This window comes from Heptranchias perlo, chromosome 14 (genome assembly GCF_035084215.1).
Source record: "Heptranchias perlo isolate sHepPer1 chromosome 14, sHepPer1.hap1, whole genome shotgun sequence".
Lineage (NCBI taxonomy): Eukaryota > Metazoa > Chordata > Chondrichthyes > Hexanchiformes > Hexanchidae > Heptranchias > Heptranchias perlo.
The window spans coordinates 71,211,960-71,229,511 of NC_090338.1; positions in this window are offsets into that span (position 1 = coordinate 71,211,960).

Sequence of the window (17,552 nt, forward strand, 5' to 3'; positions counted from 1 at the left end):
CACACACACACTCATCCCTGCCCACACACGCACTCATCCCTGCCCACACACACACTCATCCTTGCGCACACACACACTCATCCCTGCCCACACACACACACTCATCCCTGCCCACACACGCACTCATCCCTGCCCACACACACACACTCATCCCTGCCCACACACGCACTCATCCCTGCCCACACACACACACTCATCCCTGCCCACACACGCACTCATCCCTGCCCACACACACACTCATCCCTGCGCACACACACACACTCATCCCTGCCCACACACACACACTCATCCCTGCCCACACACACACACTCATCCCTGCCCACACACGCACTCATCCCTGCCCACACACGCACTCATCCCTGCCCACACACGCACTCATCCCTGCCCACACACACACTCATCCCTGCCCACACACACACTCATCCCTGCCCACACACACACTCATCCCTGCCCACACACGCACTCATCCCTGCCCACACACACACTCATCCCTGCCCACACACACACTCATCCCTGCGCACACACGCACTCATCCCTGCCCACACACACACTCATCCCTGCCCACACACACACTCATCCCTGCCCACACACACACACTCATCCCTGCCCACACACGCACTCATCCCTGCGCACACACACACTCATCCCTGCCCACACACACGCACTCATCCCTGCCCACACACACACTCATCCCTGCCCACACACACACACTCATCCCTGCCCACACACACGCACTCATCCCTGCACACACACGCACTCATCCCTGCCCACACACACACTCATCCCTGCCCACACACACGCACTCATCCCTGCCCACACACACACTCATCCCTGCCCACACACACACACTCATCCCTGCGCACACACACACTCATCCCTGCCCACACACACGCACTCATCCCTGCCCACACACACACTCATCCCTGCCCACACACACACTCATCCCTGCCCACACACACACTCATCCCTGCCCACACACACACACTCATCCCTGCCCACACACACACACTCATCCCTGCCCACACACACACTCATCCCTGCCCACACACGCACTCATCCCTGCGCACACACACACTCATCCCTGCCCACACACACGCACTCATCCCTGCCCACACACACACTCATCCCTGCCCACACACACACTCATCCCTGCCCACACACACGCACTCATCCCTGCCCACACACACACTCATCCCTGCGCCCACACACACGCACTCATCCCTGCCCACACACACGCACTCATCCCTGCCCACACACGCACTCATCCCTGCCCACACACACGCACTCATCCCTGCCCACACACACACTCATCCCTGCCCACACACACACTCATCCCTGCCCACACACGCACTCATCCCTGCCCACACACACACTCATCCCTGCCCACACACACGCACTCATCCCTGCGCCCACACACACGCACTCATCCCTGCCCACACACACACTCATCCCTGCCCACACACACACTCATCCCTGCCCACACACGCACTCATCCCTGCGCCCACACACACGCACTCATCCCTGCCCACACACACACTCATCCCTGCCCACACACACGCACTCATCCCTGCCCACACACACGCACTCATCCCTAGCACACACACGCACTCATCCCTGCCCACACACACACTCATCCCTACACACACACGCACTCATCCCTACACACACACGCACTCATCCCTGCCCACACACACACTCATCCCTACACACACACACACTCATCCCTGCCCACACACACACTCATCCCTGCCCACACACACACTCATCCCTGCGCACACACACGCACTCATCCCTACACACACACGCACTCATCCCTGCCCACACACGCACTCATCCCTGCGCACACACACACTCATCCCTGCCCACACACACACTCATCCCTGCCCACACACGCACTCATCCCTGCGCACACACACACTCATCCCTGCCCACACACACACTCATCCCTGCCCACACACACACTCATCCCTGCGCACACACACACTCATCCCTGCCCACACACACACTCATCCCTACACACACACGCACTCATCCCTGCCCACACACGCACTCATCCCTGCGCACACACACACTCATCCCTGCCCACACACACACTCATCCCTGCCCACACACACACTCATCCCTGCCCACACACACACTCATCCCTACACACACACGCACTCATCCCTGCCCACACACACACTCATCCCTGCCCACACACGCACTCATCCCTGCGCACACACACACTCATCCCTGCCCACACACACACTCATCCCTACACACACACGCACTCATCCCTGCCCACACACACACTCATCCCTGCCCACACACACACTCATCCCTGCCCACACACACACTCATCCCTGCCCACACACGCACTCATCCCTGCCCACACACACACTCATCCCTGCCCACACACACACTCATCCCTGCCCACACACACACTCATCCCTGCCCACACACACACTCATCCCTGCCCACACACACGCACTCATCCCTGCCCACACACGCACTCATCCCTGCCCACACACGCACTCATCCCTAGCACACACACGCACTCATCCCTGCCCACACACACGCACTCATCCCTGCCCACACACACACTCATCCCTGCCCACACACGCACTCATCCCTGACACACACACGCACTCATCCCTGCCCACACACACACTCATCCCTGCCACACACACGCACTCATCCCTGCGCACACACGCACTCATCCCTACACACACACGCACTCATCCCTACACACACACGCACTCATCCCTACACACACACGCACTCATCCCTGCGCACACACGCACTCATCCCTACACACACACGCACTCATCCCTGCGCACACACGCACTCATCCCTGCCCACACACGCACTCATCCCTGCCCACACACACACTCATCCCTGCGCACACACGCACTCATCCCTGCCCACACACACACTCATCCCTGCCCACACACACACTCATCCCTGCCCACACACGCACTCATCCCTGCCCACACACACACTCATCCCTGCGCACACACGCACTCATCCCTGCCCACACACGCACTCATCCCTGCCCACACACACACTCATCCCTGCCCACACACGCACTCATCCCTGCCCACACACACACACTCATCCCTGCGCACACACACGCACTCATCCCTGCCCACACACGCACTCATCCCTGCGCACACACACGCACTCATCCCTGCCCACACACGCACTCATCCCTGCGCACACACACACTCATCCCTGCGCACACACACGCACTCATCCCTGCCCACACACACACACTCATCCCTGCGCACACACACGCACTCATCCCTGCGCACACACACGCACTCATCCCTGCCCACACACGCACTCATCCCTGCGCACACACACGCACTCATCCCTGCCCACACACGCACTCATCCCTGCGCACACACACACTCATCCCTGCGCACACACACGCACTCATCCCTGCGCACACACACGCACTCATCCCTGCCCACACACGCACTCATCCCTGCGCACACACACGCACTCATCCCTGCGCACACACACACACTCATCCCTGCGCACACACACGCACTCATCCCTGCCCACACACGCACTCATCCCTGCGCACACACACGCACTCATCCCTGCGCACACACACACACTCATCCCTGCGCACACACACACTCATCCCTGCCCACACACGCACTCATCCCTGCCCACACACGCACTCATCCCTGCCCACACACACACTCATCCCTGCCCACACACACACTCATCCCTGCCCACACACACACTCATCCCTGCCCACACACACACTCATCCCTGCCCACACACACGCACTCATCCCTGCCCACACACGCACTCATCCCTGCCCACACACACACTCATCCCTGCCCACACACACACTCATCCCTGCCCACACACGCACTCATCCCTGCTCACACACACACTCATCCCTGCCCACACACACACTCATCCCTGCCCACGCACGCACTCATCCCTGCGCACACACGCACTCATCCCTGCCCACACACACACTCATCCCTGCCCACACACACGCACTCATCCCTGCCCACACACGCACTCATCCCTGCCCACACACACACTCATCCCTGCCCACACACGCACTCATCCCTGCGCACACACGCACTCATCCCTGCCCACACACGCACTCATCCCTGCGCACACACGCACTCATCCCTGCCCACACACACACTCATCCCTGCCCACACACGCACTCATCCCTGCGCACACACGCACTCATCCCTGCCCACGCACACACACACTCATCCCTGCCCACACACACACTCATCCCTGCCCACACACACACTCATCCCTGCCCACACACGCACTCATCCCTGCCCACACACGCACTCATCCCTGCGCACACACACGCACTCATCCCTGCCCACACACGCACTCATCCCTGCCCACACACGCACTCATCCCTGCCCACACACACGCACTCATCCCTGCCCACACACACGCACTCATCCCTGCCCACACACGCACTCATCCCTGCCCACACACGCACTCATCCCTGCCCACACACGCACTCATCCCTGCCCACACACGCACTCATCCCTGCCCACACACGCACTCATCCCTGCGCACACACGCACTCATCCCTGCCCACACACGCACTCATCCCTGCCCACACACGCACTCATCCCTGCCCACACACACGCACTCATCCCTGCCCACACACGCACTCATCCCTGCCCACACACACACTCATCCCTGCCCACACACACGCACTCATCCCTGCCCACACACGCACTCATCCCTGCCCACACACACACTCATCCCTGCCCACACACGCACTCATCCCTGCGCACACACGCACTCATCCCTGCCCACACACGCACTCATCCCTGCGCACACACGCACTCATCCCTGCCCACACACACACTCATCCCTGCCCACACACGCACTCATCCCTGCGCACACACGCACTCATCCCTGCCCACGCACACACACACTCATCCCTGCCCACACACACACTCATCCCTGCCCACACACACACTCATCCCTGCCCACACACACACTCATCCCTGCCCACACACGCACTCATCCCTGCCCACACACGCACTCATCCCTGCGCACACACACGCACTCATCCCTGCCCACACACGCACTCATCCCTGCCCACACACGCACTCATCCCTGCCCACACACACGCACTCATCCCTGCCCACACACACGCACTCATCCCTGCCCACACACGCACTCATCCCTGCCCACACACGCACTCATCCCTGCCCACACACACGCACTCATCCCTGCCCACACACGCACTCATCCCTGCGCACACACGCACTCATCCCTGCCCACACACGCACTCATCCCTGCCCACACACGCACTCATCCCTGCCCACACACACGCACTCATCCCTGCCCACACACGCACTCATCCCTGCCCACACACACACTCATCCCTGCCCACACACGCACTCATCCCTGCCCACACACACACTCATCCCTGCCCACACACACACACTCATCCCTGCCCACACACGCACTCATCCCTGCGCACACACGCACTCATCCCTGCGCACACACACACTCATCCCTGCCCACACACGCACTCATCCCTGCCCACACACACACACTCATCCCTGCCCACACACGCACTCATCCCTGCCCACACACACACTCATCCCTGCGCACACACACACTCATCCCTGCCCACCACACACGCACTCATCCCTGCCCACACACGCACTCATCCCTGCCCACACACGCACTCATCCCTGCCCACACACACACTCATCCCTGCCCACACACACACTCATCCCTGCCGCACACACACACTCATCCCTGCCCACACACACACTCATCCCTGCGCACACACGCACTCATCCCTGCCCACACACGCACTCATCCCTGCCCACACACGCACTCATCCCTGCGCACACACACACACTCATCCCTGCCCACACACACACTCATCCCTGCCCACACACACACTCATCCCTGCCCACACACGCACTCATCCCTGCCCACACACACACTCATCCCTGCCCACACACACACACTCATCCCTGCCCACACACGCACTCATCCCTGCCCACACACACACTCATCCCTGCCCACACACACACTCATCCCTGCCCACACACACACTCATCCCTGCCCACACACACACTCATCCCTGCGCACACACACACACTCATCCCTGCCCACACACACGCACTCATCCCTGCCCACACACACACACTCATCCCTGCCCACACACACGCACTCATCCCTGCCCACACACACGCACTCATCCCTGCCCACACACGCACTCATCCCTGCGCACACACACACTCATCCCTGCGCACACACACACACTCATCCCTGCCCACACACACGCACTCATCCCTGCCCACACACACGCACTCATCCCTGCCCACACACACACACTCATCCCTGCCCACACACACCACTCATCCCTGCCCACACACGCACTCATCCCTGCCCACACACACACTCATCCCTGCCCACACACACGCACTCATCCCTGCCCACACACGCACTCATCCCTGCGCACACACGCACTCATCCCTGCCCACACACGCACTCATCCCTGCCCACACACGCACTCATCCCTGCCCACACACACACTCATCCCTGCCCACACACGCACTCATCCCTGCCCACACACACACTCATCCCTGCCCACACACGCACTCATCCCTGCCCACACACGCACTCATCCCTGCCCACACACGCACTCATCCCTGCCCACACACACACTCATCCCTGCCCACACACACACTCATCCCTGCCCACACACACACGCACTCATCCCTGCCCACACACGCACTCATCCCTGCCCACACACACACTCATCCCTGCCCACACACACACTCATCCCTGCCCACACACGCACTCATCCCTGCCCACACACACACTCATCCCTGCCCACACACGCACTCATCCCTGCCCACACACACACTCATCCCTGCCCACACACACGCACTCATCCCTGCCCACACACGCACTCATCCCTGCCCACACACACACTCATCCCTGCCCACACACGCACTCATCCCTGCCCACACACACACACTCATCCCTGCGCACACACGCACTCATCCCTACACACACACGCACTCATCCCTGCCCACACACACGCACTCATCCCTGCCCACACACGCACTCATCCCTGCCCACACACACACTCATCCCTGACACACACACGCACTCATCCCTACACACACACGCACTCATCCCTGCGCACACACGCACTCATCCCTACACACACACGCACTCATCCCTGCCCACACACACACTCATCCCTACACACACACGCACTCATCCCTGCGCACACACGCACTCATCCCTACACACACACGCACTCATCCCTGCGCACACACGCACTCATCCCTACACACACACGCACTCATCCCTACACACACACGCACTCATCCCTACACACACACGCACTCATCCCTACACACACACGCACTCATCCCTGCCCACACACGCACTCATCCCTGCCCACACACGCACTCATCCCTGCGCACACACACGCACTCATCCCTGCCCACACACACACTCATCCCTACACACACACGCACTCATCCCTACACACACACGCACTCATCCCTGCCCACACACGCACTCATCCCTGCGCACACACACACACTCATCCCTGCGCACACACACGCACTCATCCCTGCGCACACACACGCACTCATCCCTGCCCACACACGCACTCATCCCTGCGCACACACACACTCATCCCTGCGCACACACACACACTCATCCCTGCGCACACACGCACTCATCCCTGCCCACACACGCACTCATCCCTGCGCACACGCACGCACTCATCCCTGCCCACACACGCACTCATCCCTGCCCACACACACACTCATCCCTGCCCACACACACACTCATCCCTGCCCACACACACACTCATCCCTGCCCACACACACACTCATCCCTGCCCACACACACACTCATCCCTGCCCACACACACGCACTCATCCCTGCCCACACACACGCACTCATCCCTGCCCACACACGCACTCATCCCTGCCCACACACACACACTCATCCCTGCCCACACACACACTCATCCCTGCCCACACACGCACTCATCCCTGCTCACACACACACTCATCCCTGCCCACACACACACTCATCCCTGCCCACGCACGCACTCATCCCTGCGCACACACGCACTCATCCCTGCCCACACACACACTCATCCCTGCCCACACACACGCACTCATCCCTGCCCACACACGCACTCATCCCTGCCCACACACACACTCATCCCTGCCCACACACGCACTCATCCCTGCGCACACACGCACTCATCCCTGCCCACACACGCACTCATCCCTGCGCACACACGCACTCATCCCTGCCCACACACACACTCATCCCTGCCCACACACGCACTCATCCCTGCGCACACACGCACTCATCCCTGCCCACGCACACACACACTCATCCCTGCCCACACACACACTCATCCCTGCCCACACACACACTCATCCCTGCCCACACACGCACTCATCCCTGCCCACACACGCACTCATCCCTGCGCACACACACGCACTCATCCCTGCCCACACACGCACTCATCCCTGCCCACACACGCACTCATCCCTGCCCACACACACGCACTCATCCCTGCGCACACACGCACTCATCCCTGACCACACACGCACTCATCCCTGCCCACACACGCACTCATCCCTGCCCACACACACGCACTCATCCCTGCCCACACACGCACTCATCCCTGCCCACACACACACTCATCCCTGCCCACACACGCACTCATCCCTGCCCACACACACACTCATCCCTGCCCACACACACACACTCATCCCTGCCCACACACACACTCATCCCTGCCCACACACGCACTCATCCCTGCCCACACACACACTCATCCCTGCCCACACACGCACTCATCCCTGCCCACACACGCACTCATCCCTGCCCACACACACGCACTCATCCCTGCCCACACACACACACTCATCCCTGCCCACACACACGCACTCATCCCTGCCCACACACGCACTCATCCCTGCCCACACACACGCACTCATCCCTGCCCACACACACACTCATCCCTGCCCACACACACGCACTCATCCCTGCCCACACACACACTCATCCCTGCCCACACACACGCACTCATCCCTGCGCACACACACGCACTCATCCCTGCCCACACACACACTCATCCCTGCCCACACACGCACTCATCCCTGCCCACACACACACTCATCCCTGCCCACACACACGCACTCATCCCTGCCCACACACACACTCATCCCTGCCCACACACACGCACTCATCCCTGCGCACACACACGCACTCATCCCTGCCCACACACACACTCATCCCTGCCCACACACACGCACTCATCCCTGCCCACACACACACTCATCCCTGCCCACACACACACACTCATCCCTGCGCACACACACACTCATCCCTGCCCACACACACACTCATCCCTGCCCACGCACGCACTCATCCCTGCGCACACACGCACTCATCCCTGCCCACACACGCACTCATCCCTGCCCACACACGCACTCATCCCTGCCCACACACACACTCATCCCTGCGCACACACACACTCATCCCTGCGCACACACGCACTCATCCCTGCCCACACACGCACTCATCCCTGCCCACACACGCACTCATCCCTGCCCACACACGCACTCATCCCTGCCCACACACACGCACTCATCCCTGCCCACACACACACTCATCCCTGCCCACACACGCACTCATCCCTGCGCACACACACGCACTCATCCCTGCCCACACACACACTCATCCCTGCCCACACACACACTCATCCCTGCCCACACACGCACTCATCCCTGCCCACACCTCTCATCCCTGCCCACACACACACTCATCCCTGCCCACACACACACTCATCCCTGCCCACACACACACTCATCCCTGCCCACACACGCACTCATCCCTGCCCACACACACACTCATCCCTGCCCACACACGCACTCATCCCTGCGCACACACACGCACTCATCCCTGCCCACACACACACACTCATCCCTGCCCACACACACACTCATCCCTGCCCACACACGCACTCATCCCTGCCCACACACACACTCATCCCTGCCCACACACACACTCATCCCTGCCCACACACACGCACTCATCCCTGCCCACACACGCACTCATCCCTGCGCCACACACACACTCATCCCTGCCCACACACGCACTCATCCCTGCCCACACACGCACTCATCCCTGCCCACACACGCACTCATCCCTGCCCACACACACACTCATCCCTGCCCACACACGCACTCATCCCTGCGCACACACGCACTCATCCCTGCCCACACACGCACTCATCCCTGCCCACACACACACTCATCCCTGCCCACACACACACTCATCCCTGCCCACACACGCACTCATCCCTGCCCACACACGCACTCATCCCTGCCCACACACACACTCATCCCTGCCCACACACACACTCATCCCTGCCCACACACGCACTCATCCCTGCCCACACACGCACTCATCCCTGCCCACACACGCACTCATCCCTGCCCACACACACACTCATCCCTGCCCACACACACGCACTCATCCCTGCCCACACACGCACTCATCCCTGCCCACACACACACTCATCCCTGCCCACACACACACACACACTCATCCCTGCCCACACACACACTCATCCCTGCCCACACACACACTCATCCCTGCCCACACACACACACTCATCCCTGCCCACACACACACTCATCCCTGCCCACACACACACACTCATCCCTGCCCACACACACGCACTCATCCCTGCCCACACACACACTCATCCCTGCCCACACACACACTCATCCCTGCCCACACACACACTCATCCCTGCGCACACACACACACTCATCCCTGCGCACACACACGCACTCATCCCTGCCCACACACACACTCATCCCTGCGCACACACACACACTCATCCCTGCCCACACACACACTCATCCCTGCCCACACACACACACTCATCCCTGCCCACACACACACTCATCCCTGCCCACACACACGCACTCATCCCTGCCCACACACACACTCATCCCTGCGCACACACACACACTCATCCCTGCCCACACACACACACTCATCCCTGCCCACACACACACACTCATCCCTGCCCACACACACGCACTCATCCCTGCCCACACACACACACTCATCCCTGCGCACACACACACACTCATCCCTGCCCACACACGCACTCATCCCTGCCCACACACACACTCATCCCTGCCCACACACACACTCATCCCTGCCCACACACGCACTCATCCCTGCCCACACACGCACTCATCCCTGCCCACACACACACTCATCCCTGCCCACACACACACTCATCCCTGCCCACACACGCACTCATCCCTGCCCACACACGCACTCATCCCTGCCCACACACACACTCATCCCTGCGCACACACGCACTCATCCCTGCCCACACACGCACTCATCCCTGCCCACACACACACTCATCCCTGCCCACACACACACACTCATCCCTGCCCACACACGCACTCATCCCTGCCCACACACGCACTCATCCCTGCCCACACACACACTCATCCCTGCCCACACACGCACTCATCCCTGCCCACACACACACTCATCCCTGCCCACACACACACTCATCCCTGCCCACACACACGCACTCATCCCTGCCCACACACACACTCATCCCTGCCCACACACACACTCATCCCTGCCCACACACACGCACTCATCCCTGCCCACACACACACACTCATCCCTGCCCACACACGCACTCATCCCTGCCCACACACACACCTCATCCCTGCCCACACACACACTCATCCCTGCCCACACACACGCACTCATCCCTGCCCACACACACACTCATCCCTGCCCACACACACACTCATCCCTGCCCACACACGCACTCATCCCTGCCACACACACACTCATCCCTGCCCACACACACACTCATCCCTGCCCACACACACGCACTCATCCCTGCGCACACACGCACTCATCCCTGCCCACACACAGCACTCATCCCTGCCACACACACACTCATCCCTGCCCACACACGCACTCATCCCTGCCCACACACACACTCATCCCTGCCCACACACACACTCATCCCTGCGCACACACGCACTCATCCCTGCCCACACACACACTCATCCCTGCCCACACACACACTCATCCCTGCGCACACACGCACTCATCCCTGCCCACACACACACACTCATCCCTGCCCACACACACACTCATCCCTGCGCACACACACACTCATCCCTGCCCACACACACACTCATCCCTGCCCACACACGCACTCATCCCTGCCCACACACGCACTCATCCCTGCCCACACACACACTCATCCCTGCCCACACACACACTCATCCCTGCGCACACACACACTCATCCCTGCGCACACACGCACTCATCCCTGCCCACACACACACTCATCCCTGCCCACACACACACTCATCCCTGCCCACACACACACTCATCCCTGCCCACACACACACTCATCCCTGCGCACACACGCACTCATCCCTGCCCACACACACACTCATCCCTGCCCACACACGCACTCATCCCTGCGCACACACGCACTCATCCCTGCCCACACACACACTCATCCCTGCCCACACACACACACTCATCCCTGCGCACACACGCACTCATCCCTGACACACACACACTCATCCCTGCCCACACACACACTCATCCCTGCCCACACACACGCACTCATCCCTGCCCACACACACACTCATCCCTGCCCACACACACACTCATCCCTGCCCACACACACACTCATCCCTGCCCACACACACACTCATCCCTGCGCACACACGCACTCATCCCTGCCCACACACACACTCATCCCTGCCCACACACACACTCATCCCTGCCCACACACACGCACTCATCCCTGCCCACACACACGCACTCATCCCTGCCCACACACACGCACTCATCCCTGCCCACACACGCACTCATCCCTGCCCACACACACACTCATCCCTGCCCACACACACACTCATCCCTGCCCACACACACGCACTCATCCCTGCCCACACACACACTCATCCCTGCCCACACACGCACTCATCCCTGCCCACACACGCACTCATCCCTGCCCACACACACACTCATCCCTGCCCACACACACACTCATCCCTGCCCACACACACGCACTCATCCCTGCCCACACACACGCACTCATCCCTGCCCACACACACACTCATCCCTGCCCACACACGCACTCATCCCTGCCCACACACGCACTCATCCCTGCCCACACACACGCACTCATCCCTGCCCACACACACACTCATCCCTGCCCACACACACGCACTCATCCCTGCCCACACACACACACTCATCCCTGCCCACACACGCACTCATCCCTGCGCACACACACACTCATCCCTGCCCACACACGCACTCATCCCTGCCCACACACACCACTCATCCCTGCCCACACACGCACTCATCCCTGCCCACACACACACTCATCCCTGCCCACACACGCACTCATCCCTGCCCACACACACACGCACTCATCCCTGCCCACACACACGCACTCATCCCTGCCCACACACGCACTCATCCCTGCCCACACACACACTCATCCCTGCCCACACACACACTCATCCCTGCGCCACACACACGCACTCATCCCTGCCCACACACACACTCATCCCTGCCCACACACACACTCATCCCTGCCCACACACACGCACTCATCCCTGCCCACACACACACACTCATCCCTGCCCACACACACGCACTCATCCCTGCCCACACACACACACTCATCCCTGCCCACACACACACACTCATCCCTGCCCACACACACACTCATCCCTGCCCACACACACACTCATCCCTGCCCACACACGCACTCATCCCTGCCCACACACACACTCATCCCTGCCCACACACACACTCATCCCTGCCCACACACACACTCATCCCTGCCCACACACACACTCATCCCTGCCCACACACACACACTCATCCCTGCCCACACACACACTCATCCCTGCCCACACACACACACTCATCCCTGCCCACACACACGCACTCATCCCTGCCCACACACACGCACTCATCCCTGCCCACACACACGCACTCATCCCTGCCCACACACACACTCATCCCTGCCCACACACACACTCATCCCTGCCCACACACACACTCATCCCTGCCCACACACACACTCATCCCTGCCCACACACACACACTCATCCCTGCCCACACACACACTCATCCCTGCGCACACACACACACTCATCCCTGCCCACACACACACTCATCCCTGCCCACACACACGCACTCATCCCTGCCCACACACACACTCATCCCTGCCCACACACACACTCATCCCTGCCCACACACACACACTCATCCCTGCCCACACACACACTCATCCCTGCGCACACACACGCACTCATCCCTGCCCACACACACACTCATCCCTGCCCACACACACACTCATCCCTGCCCACACACACGCACTCATCCCTGCCCACACACACACTCATCCCTGCCCACACACACACTCATCCCTGCGCACACACACGCACTCATCCCTGCCCACACACACACTCATCCCTGCCCACACACACACTCATCCCTGCCCACACACACGCACTCATCCCTGCCCACACACACACTCATCCCTGCGCACACACACGCACTCATCCCTGCCCACACACACACTCATCCCTGCCACACACACACACTCATCCCTGCCCACACACACACTCATCCCTGCGCACACACACACTCATCCCTGCCCACACACACACTCATCCCTGCCCACACACACACTCATCCCTGCCCACACACACACACTCATCCCTGCGCCCACACACGCACTCATCCCTGCCCACACACGCACTCATCCCTGCCCACACACACACTCATCCCTGCGCACACACACGCACTCATCCCTGCCCACACACACACTCATCCCTGCCCACACACACACTCATCCCTGCCCACACACGCACTCATCCCTGCCCACACACACACTCATCCCTGCCCACACACACACTCATCCCTGCCCACACACGCACTCATCCCTGCCCACACACGCACACTCATCCCTGCCCACACACACACTCATCCCTGCCCACACACACACACTCATCCCTACACACACACACACTCATCCCTGCCCACACACACACTCATCCCTACACACACACACACTCATCCCTGCCCACAGACACACTCATCCCTGCCCACACACACACTCATCCCTGCCCACACACGCACTCATCCCTGCCCACACACGCACTCATCCCTGCGCACACACACACTCATCCCTGCGCCCACACACACACTCATCCCTGCCCACACACGCACTCATCCCTGCCCACACACGCACTCATCCCTGCCCACACACACGCACTCATCCCTGCCCACACACGCACTCATCCCTGCCCACACACGCACTCATCCCTGCCCACACACACACACTCATCCCTGCCCACACACACACTCATCCCTGCCCACACACACACTCATCCCTGCCCACACACACACACTCATCCCTGCCCACACACACGCACTCATCCCTGCCCACACACACACTCATCCCTGCCCACACAAGCACTCATCCCTGCCCACACACGCACTCATCCCTGCCCACACACACACTCATCCCTGCGCACACACACACTCATCCCTGCCCACACACGCACTCATCCCTGCGCACACACACGCACTCATCCCTGCCCACACACGCACTCATCCCTGCCCACACACGCACTCATCCCTGCCCACACACGCACTCATCCCTGCCCACACACACGCACTCATCCCTGCCCACACACACGCACTCATCCCTGCCCACACACGCACTCATCCCTGCCCACACACGCACTCATCCCTGCCCACACACACACTCATCCCTGCCCACACACACACTCATCCCTGCCCACACACACACTCATCCCTGCCCACACACACACTCATCCCTGCCCACACACACACACTCATCCCTGACCACACACGCACTCATCCCTGCCCACACACACACTCATCCCTGCCCACACACACACTCATCCCTGCCCACACACACACGCACTCATCCCTGCGCACACACACACACTCATCCCTGCCCACACGCACGCACTCATCCCTGCCCACACACACACTCATCCCTGCGCCCACACACGCACTCATCCCTGCCCACACACACGCACTCATCCCTGCCCACACACACGCACTCATCCCTGCCCACACACACACTCATCCCTGCCCACACACACACTCATCCCTGCCCACACACGCACTCATCCCTGCCCACACACGCACTCATCCCTGCCCACACACACGCACTCATCCCTGCCCACACACACGCACTCATCCCTGCCCACACACACACTCATCCCTGCGCCCACACACGCACTCATCCCTGCCCACACACACGCACTCATCCCTGCCCACACACACGCACTCATCCCTGCCCACACACGCACTCATCCCTGCCCACACACACACTCATCCCTGCCCACACACACGCACTCATCCCTGCCCACACACGCACTCATCCCTGCCCACACACACGCACTCATCCCTGCCCACACACACGCACTCATCCCTGCCCACACACGCACTCATCCCTGCCCACACACACACTCATCCCTGCCCACACACACACTCATCCCTGCCCACACACACACACTCATCCCTGCCCACACACGCACTCATCCCTGCACACACACACGCACTCATCCCTGCCCACACACACACTCATCCCTGCCCACACACACACTCATCCCTGCCCACACACACGCACTCATCCCTGCCCACACACACACTCATCCCTGCCCACACACACGCACTCATCCCTGCCCACACACGCACTCATCCCTGCCCACACACACACTCATCCCTGCCCACACACACGCACTCATCCCTGCCCACACACACACTCATCCCTGCCCACACACACGCACTCATCCCTGCCGACACACGCACTCATCCCTGCCCACACACGCACTCATCCCTGCCCCACACACGCACTCATCCCTGCGCACACACACGCACTCATCCCTGCCCACACACGCACTCATCCCTGCCCACACACGCACTCATCCCTGCCCACACACGCACTCATCCCTGCGCACACACACGCACTCATCCCTGCCCACACACGCACTCATCCCTGCCCACACACACACTCATCCCTGCCCACACACGCACTCATCCCTGCCCACACACACGCACTCATCCCTGCGCACACACACACTCATCCCTGCGCACACACGCACTCATCCCTGCGCACACACACACTCATCCCTGCCCACACACACGCACTCATCCCTGCCCACACACACACTCATCCCTGCCCACACACACGCACTCATCCCTGCCCACACACACACTCATCCCTGCCCACACACACGCACTCATCCCTGCCCACACACGCACTCATCCCTGCCCACACACGCACTCATCCCTGCGCACACACACGCACTCATCCCTGCCCACACACGCACTCATCCCTGCCCACACACACACTCATCCCTGCCCACACACACGCACTCATCCCTGCCCACACACACACTCAA